A 7,777-nucleotide genomic window follows, 5' to 3' on the forward strand; every position below is an offset into this window, starting at 1 on the left:
TGCACCAGTATATAAGCTTTTAAGATATAAAGTGCCCTTGAGATGGATCCCCAACATAAGAGAGATATCTGTACCAATATAAGAAACTATTGGAATAAGACTACCATGCTGAATACTGGTGAGTAAAGTTTAAGTACCCAAGACCTCCCTGGGAACTGACATTCTACTTGACAGAAAGAGACATGCACATGGGTAACTGACATGCTAGTTGCCAAGCTAAAACATGAATGTTTTAGACAAGCCCCATGCTGGCAGATAAGTTAAGACATAAATATTAGACAATACAAGTCCCTTGCCACAGCTAAGTACCCCAACCAATGGGAGCAGGGCAAGTGTACCACAAAGACACGCTCCTAAGGAAATTCCTATCCCTAAATGCTGATTGGTGGAATACCTTGGCACAGATGTTTGTGAATTTCAGGTTTAAAAGCCCTGTAGGATTTTTTTAAAAGACTGTAATGATCTGACTTTTTTTTACACTAGGTAGGGGGCACAAAGCAACCCTCTTTAATAAAATTGACAATTAGCTTCTCTTAGAACATTTTAATAATGCACATTTTAAAAAAAAGTATTTGTCTTTCAAATTGTCCTGCAATCCAAAATATACAACAGCTTGGAAAACAACATTTAGAAAACAAAAGCCAATGTGAAAAGACAGAGTAAAACAGCTACCACAGTTCAGGCTTGATATGACTCAGACTACGGCTTTCTTATTGCATCATTTGTCAGAGATCTGTTCCTTCAGCTGGCTCCACTGCTCCATGTTTAAAGAAACACCTTTCCCCCTGGGTTTTCACCTTCCGACTCCATCCAATATTCTCTAATATTAATTAGAAGTTTTCCTTTAAAGTCCTGAACACTGACAGATCCCGCCTTTCCAATCCGCAGCAGGTCGTCATTTCCGGGGCAGCTACTCTGCTCGGAGGATGCCAGGCTCTAGAACTCTCACCAGGCTTTTGCTTCTTTACAGGTTTCTCTGGAACAACTTGCTTTTTCCTCTTTTTTTTCAACTTCGCTGTCAGAATCACTGCCTGAAGAGCGTGAAGAAACAAGTTCCTTTGATTTAGGCATTGCTCTGCTCCAGCATCCAACAGCCCCTAGCTCGCTCGCTCGCTCCGGACTAGCCCTGTAGGATCTTAACTTGGGGTCACAACTCAGTTCCTGAATCTGGACCATGGTCCTGATCCATCAGTCCTGGGGCATATGCTCAATAAATTAGCCCTGTCTGACTTAGATCAGTGTCCGTGTAGTTTGTGAGGTGATTCCTAAACCCAACACTGCCTCCTTCATCTTCCTCTTCTGTAGTCTCTTAAGTAGCTTCCCCTCCTCTTTGTTCTTGTGAGAGTGGGGCATATCCTACTCTGTCAAATCTTTCTCTGACTCGCCACCACTCAATTAGACATCACTTTCAAATTTGGGTGCTAACTTCTACAGACTAACTTCATTTTCATTTTTGGGGATTAACGATGTGTAGTAAGGGCATGTCTGTATTCCAGCCAGAGAGAGTAAAGGTGTGCACTAAGGAATGAGCTACACCACAAGTAGAAACAAGTTTTACAGTAACACAATCTCAGGGTTCACAGTGTGATCGAATATCTTGCAACAGTCTATGGCTCTTAGAGGGAGCATTGTCAGATCTCTCTCTCTCTCTCTCTCTCTCTCTCTCTCTCTCTCTCTCACACACACACACACACACACACACACACACACACACGGATTCAGGTGGGGTTTTCTAAACACTACCAATGCAAACTGGAACCTTAGCATATTTACTAGGTACAGCACAGGGGAAAGGGTTGGCTAGTCTCAGTACAGGGTCTCTTCAGGCTCTTGGGCTTTAAATGTTTAGGAGGGAGCAGCAGTTGCTAGTCTTTGTCCACACTGACCACCTTCATTAACACTCATGCTTGACACCCTAAGGAAAGCTTTGCTGTTACTCTTTTGCTTGATACCAATTTGGATAATGGCTTTACTATGGGTCTGTGGCGTTGAACCCTCCATCACCATATCAAAATTCATATTCTCTTAGAGCTTCTTCAACTCCCTACAACCCCCTCGTCCCTGTGGTATCTTTTTATTTTCCTGGTTTCTGCAGTTACTCCAGGTTATGTCTGAAGATTTTGAGCGAGGAATCACAGACATGGCATTTGTCTTTCTGGATATAAGATACTATGGTACAACCAGTCCAAGCGTATGCCCAATTAGCTTACAAATAAATGGAACTCAGACATTAGTTACTTTTATTTGGCTTTGACAATTACTGGAGAATAACCTCTAATACTTTTCTAACTTCTGGCCTTGTTACCTCTGCCACCATGCATGCTCATGGTCCATCTCCCCTCCTGGTGGCTTTCTCCTCCTTCCCCTTGCTTTTCTCCTCCTTTCTCTTCTCCACCTCCAACCAGGTAACTCAAATCCCACCAACCTCTAATCCCTCCAGTGATTGGATGTAACCAATTTTACCTAACCAATAATTTTAAATCAAGGAACCAAAGCTTAAAAAACTTTGAATTCACTGGTAGGCCTAGACTTTCAGGTACAGAATTTAGCATTACAATACACAGCAACAGACAAGCCTCAGCAAGTTACTCCACTTGATATGATATTTTCTAGTTCCCTCCCTTTACCTCCAACTTTCGTTTTTGTTTTTGTTTTTGTTTTTTTTTGGTTTGGTTTTTTTGTTGTTGTTGTTGTTTTGTTTTTTTCTTTTTTTCGGAGCTGGGTACCGAACCCAGGGCCTTGCGCTTGCTAGGCAAGCGCTCTACCACTGAGCTAAATCCCCAACCATTACCTCCAACTTTCATGATTTCCTTTTTCTTTACAGCGGGATAGTATTTTGTTGTGTAAACATTTCACATTTTCATGATCTATTCTTCTGTTCAAAGACATGTGGGTTCTAGTCTCCATATAAGGAGCATGACCATGCAAGTATCTGTGACGAAGAACACTGAATCCTTCACATGTGACAAGCGATGACATAAGTGCGTCATGTGTATGGCGGATTTGCTTTTAGGTTTCTGGTAATTATTTATATTGATTACCACAGTTGCTACACAGCTTGTAACCCACAACAAATGCAGATGGTTTTGCCCACATCCTCACAAGTGTTTGTTGTTGTTTACTGACTGTCTTAGTCAGGGTTTCTACTCTTGCACAAACATCACATCCAAGAAGCAAGTTGGGGAGGAAAGGGTTTATTCCGCTTACATTTCTACACTGCTGTTCATCACCAAAGGAAGTCAGGACAGGAGCTCACAAAGGGCAGGAACTTGGAAGTAGGAGCTGATACTGAAGCCATGGAGGGAAACTGATACTGGCTTGCTCAGCTTGCTTTCTTATAGAACCCAAGACTACCAGCCCAGGGATGGCACCACCCACAATCACTAGTTGATTAAATGCCTTACAGCTGGATCTCATGGAGGCTTTTCCTCAAGGAAGGGTCCTTTTTCTGTGAGAACTCCAGCTTGTGTTAAGTTGACACACAAAACCAGCCAGTACACTGACCTTAGTTGTCTGACCAGGGTGAGATAAAATTTCAGTTGTTCTCATTTGAATTTTCTGAATTGCTAGGAATGATGAACATCTTTGAGTTTTTAGAAGCCATTTTTAGTTTTTCTTTTGAGAACTCTGATCAGATCATATCCACAGCAAATATTCTGAATGGCTCATTTGTCTTTGGACTCTGTTTTTACAATTCTGTATATGGTGTGGGCATTCATCCTGTTGGATGTGTAACTGGCAGATTCACTCTCACTGTTGCCTTCCTTTTCTCTTGACTGTTTCCTTAGCTATGCAGAAGCGTTTTCATTTTATGGCGTCCCACCTGTCAACTGTTGGCCATAATCCCTGGGCAAATGAAGTCCTATTCAGAAAGCCCTTGTCTACACATTTATCTTGTGGGGTAGGGCCTATCTTTTCTTCTAGCAGTTTCAGGCTTTATATTGATAGCCTTGGCTGTCCTGGAGCTCACTCTGCAGATCAGGTTGGCCTAAAACTCAGAGATCTGCCTGCCCCTGCCTTGTCATTCTGTTGTTTGGAGAAATATAAAAGACTCTGGACTAGAAAGTCGGTTAAATGCTGTAAGTGGTGCTCAACAGGCTGTCTTACTAGGAACATGGAAGACAGTTGTGCTGAGAGTAATGAGGGTCATGGAGGCTCAGCTCAAGAGGGTTTAGAGAAGGACATTATTCGCAGCCAGGCTATAGACCATTCTTGTGATACTTTGGCAAAGAATTTGTCCTTGCCTTAAAAATATGCCTGAGGCTAAATTGAAGGAGTTTTTGAACTAGTGTCTTTGGCAGAGGAAAATTCAAGATAACCTAGTAGCGACTGTGTCATGTGTCACATGGTTATTAGTGACCACTCTTATGTCGAGCTACAGTGCAAAACAGCAAGAGGGGTAAAAACAAATACATAGTTTAAGCCAATAAAGAGCATCAGGAGACAATGTTGGAGCCAAGCTTTGTGCTCAAAATGATGGGAAGCCCCGATGATAAATGGAAGAAAGGGAGTGTTACCTTCAGGGAGAAACTCCACTCAGTTAAACCTGCAACCTCTGAAAGGCAAAGACTGAAGGTCACATAAAAACAAAAATCACTAACAGATCTAAGCTTATGAAAATGGAAGTCATGGAGGCGGGCAGGTTTCAGCCCAAACAGGCAGAAGAACTTGACAGCATCAGCCACAATGTTACTGCTTTATCAAGAAAAATATAGGTGAAGAGAAGTTGTGGGATCATCTTCTGTGGTGAAGGAAAGCAGCTGAGGCCAGGCATGTGCCAGGGGAGTCTCATCATGGAGACCTGGAGAAGCTATCACATGACGCTGTGAAGATAAGGTCTGGATTGCATGGGAGACCCCGAGGTGTTGGAAATGCCAAAGCCACAGGACACCTGGCAAGGAGAGCTGCAGCTAGGGTACGGAACCAGCCTGAGGGAAAGAAGCTGCCATTGAGAAAGCTGGAAGGAGTGGCGTGCAGAGAGGCCTTTTGACAGTGGGCACAGAGATATAGAATTTGGAATTTGCCCTGCTGGCCTCTGGTTTTCTTTGGTCTAGTAGCTCTTCAATATACCCCCTTTCCTCTATTTTTGACACAGTAAAGTATATTCTATGCCATGGTATGTTGGAAGTATATAATTTGCCTTTTGATTTTATAGGGGGGTACAATTAAGAGATTGTCTTGAATCTCAGAAGAAACTTTAGGCTCCCCCAACCCCAGTCAAGAGTTTTTCTGTGTAGCCTTGGCTGTCCTGAGACAGTGAATAACTATGGGGACTTTTGAATTGGACTGAAGGGATTTTATATTGTGACGTGGCTACAAGTCTATGTGGGCCAGGGAATGAAATGTGGCGGTATGAAGGAGAATGGCCCCCATTGGCTCATATATTTGAATGATTCCCAGTTGGTGTAACAGAATCAGAAGGTGGTCCCATTGGAGGAGCTGTGTCACTGGGAGGAGGCTTTGAGGTTTCGAAAGACTCTCACCAGTGCAAACTTGTACAGCCACTGTGGAAATCAATAAGGCAGTTCCTCAGGAAACCAGGAATGATTCATTTGTACCACTCGTGGTCATACCCAAAGGACAATGCTTCATGTTATCACAATAACACTTGTTCAACCGTGTTCCTTATGGCTCTACACATAATAGCCTGAAACTGGAGACAACCCAGATGACCCTAGATAGAATGGATAAACAAACTGTGGTAAATTTACACAATGGAGTATATTACTCAGACATCAGAAAAAGAGACATCATAGAATCTATAGGTAAATGGATGGAATGATACTTCATCCTGAGTGAAGTATCCCAGACTCAGAAAGAGAAATGTGGTAGGTATCTACTTATATGTGGATATTAGCTGTGAAGTCAATAATAATCAAGCTACAATCTGAAGTTTAGATATAGAGGATGGGACTAGGGGTGGGCACATGGACCTCCCTGGCTGGGGAGATAGAACTGACTTTATGGGTTGACTTGGGGCTGGAAAATAGGAGGATTAGGTGGGGAAGGGGACAGAAGACAGAAGGAGAGAATTCAGAGAGAGAGAGAGAGAGAGAGAGAGAGAGAGAGAGAGAGAGAGAGAGAGAGCTGGAGCTGATGGGTGTTTGAGGAATGATATGGAAACCTAGGGCAGTAGAAACTTCCTAAAATGTATGAAGATGATCCTAATGAGGTCTAACAATGGAGGATACTGAGTCTCAACTAGCCACTAGTCACCAAGTGAGGCTTCTAGTAAAGGGACTGGGGTGTATTCCAATTGAGTTGTTACCCAAAGTGGGGGGGAGGGGGGTCCCATAATTCCCACACATCCCAGGGTTGTTGCTGAGGAAATAGGTTTTCTGCAAACTGACACCAAGGTCCCATTGCTGAGGACAACACCCACGCAAATCATGGAACACGGAGATAGCAAGTTAAGGCCTACAGGGAACCTTCACCCCTACATTCTAGTGTCTTTGGTATGGGAAAGCACCCTGCAGGTTACCAAAAGAAAAATGTAAACACAAGCTCAGCCACAAAACCTTTGATCTACAATCTGTCCTACCCATAAGACATGCTGGGGCAATGGTGGCACAGAACTTGTGGGAGCAGCCAACCAATGCCCAATTTGACATAAGGTCCATCCCACACGATGAAACTCATACCCAACACTGCTTGGGTTACCAAGAACCAGACAAGATAATCCAGAGAGCTAGGGCAAAACCTCTTCATTTCTCTCCCCTCAGAACTCAGGGAAGCCTAAGAAAGAGGAGGCAGAAAGAGTGTTAAGAGACAGAGGGGATGGAGGACACCAGAACAGACGGAGGCCCTGAGTCAACTAAGAACGACTCATTATGAACCTACAAAGACTGCACAGGGTCAACCCAGATTTGCACCAGGTCCTCTCCATATACACTATAGCTTCCAGCTTCGTATTTCTATGGGATTCCTGAGTGTGTGAATGAGTGGGTCTCTGATTCTTGAGCCTACTCTCGGGGCTCTTTTCTTTCTGTTGGGTTGCCTTGTCCAGCCTTCATGTGATGGCTTTTGCTTTATCTTCGTATATTTTATTTTGTCATGTTTGGATGCTATCTCTTAGAAGCCTGCTCTTTCCTAATGAGACGGAAAGGGAGTGGATCTGGAGGAAGGGGAGGTGGGGACAAACTGGGGGAAGTGGAGGGGAAACTGTAATCAGAAAAAGTTATTTTTAATAAAAGGGTAGAAATGAGAAAAAGAAGGAAAGGAGGAAGGAAAAGCAGAGCAAGATGAAGGAAGTAAGGCCTCTATTAGCAAAGGGAATGGCTCAAAGACAGGAGATTCATACAACTTGAGGAAAGGATAAGGCTAGAGTGGGGAAAAATTAGTTTATGTAAAAGATATGGGCTGGCAGTTTGAATGGGGCTTCATGATGAAGAGTGATAATGGGGTTAGCAATTCAGGAAGCAGGCTGGGGAATAGTGGTGTATACCTTTAATCCCAGATCCTGGGTGGATCCAGGTGAGTTTGAGGCCAGCCGAATCAACACAGTTATAGGACAGCCAAGATTACAGGAGGGGAAATGGATCTAACATATAAGAAGTCTTTTTGAGGGCTGGAGAGATGGCTCAGTGGTTAAGAGCACTGACTGCTCTTCCAGAGGTCCTGAGTTCAGTTCCCAGCAACCACATGGTGGCTCACAACCATCTGTAATGAGATCCAATGCCCTCTTCTGGTGTGTCTGAAGAAGTGACAGTGTACTCATATAAATAAAATATATAAATTAAGAAAAAAAAAAGAAGTCTTTTTGAGTGGTAGTTAGAAT

General features: G+C 43.3%; 1 pseudogene; it reads right to left on the reverse strand.

Moving 5' to 3' along the window:
* Nucleotides 1-699: 699 nt before the first annotated feature.
* LOC103690946 (activated RNA polymerase II transcriptional coactivator p15 pseudogene) lies at nucleotides 700-7,676 on the reverse strand (annotated as a pseudogene).
* Nucleotides 7,677-7,777: the final 101 nt, after the last annotated feature.

This window comes from Rattus norvegicus, chromosome 1 (genome assembly GCF_036323735.1).
Source record: "Rattus norvegicus strain BN/NHsdMcwi chromosome 1, GRCr8, whole genome shotgun sequence".
NCBI lineage: Eukaryota > Metazoa > Chordata > Mammalia > Rodentia > Muridae > Rattus > Rattus norvegicus.